This window comes from Penaeus monodon, chromosome 33, assembly GCF_015228065.2.
Source record: "Penaeus monodon isolate SGIC_2016 chromosome 33, NSTDA_Pmon_1, whole genome shotgun sequence".
Classification (NCBI taxonomy): Eukaryota; Metazoa; Arthropoda; class Malacostraca; order Decapoda; family Penaeidae; genus Penaeus; species Penaeus monodon.
Window position 1 is genome coordinate 17,632,710 of NC_051418.1, and position 324 is coordinate 17,633,033.

Below are 324 nucleotides of genomic sequence, written 5' to 3' on the forward strand. Positions count from 1 at the left end.
CAACGAGTTCCGCCCTCCCGCCCGGTCCCCAAGCAGCGCGCGTGGCCGGTTCCCGCGCCGTGCTTTGCGGGCGTGAGAGCCCGGGCGTTGCGGCGCCGCGGAAAGTTATCAGCGTGGCTCCTGCCAGGTGGCGCGGGGTGGCGGCGGAGGCGATGATATCATTTCTCGGGCCCTTGCGTACTTGTGTATAGAGGCTATTTGGAAATGTTACCTCTCTCTTCGAAATAAGGAAAAGAGAAATTAACAATGAGGCCCGTTTGTTCAAACAAACTGTAAAATATATGCACTCTTTGTCTATCTATGGGTATTTGAACACTGGCGTGA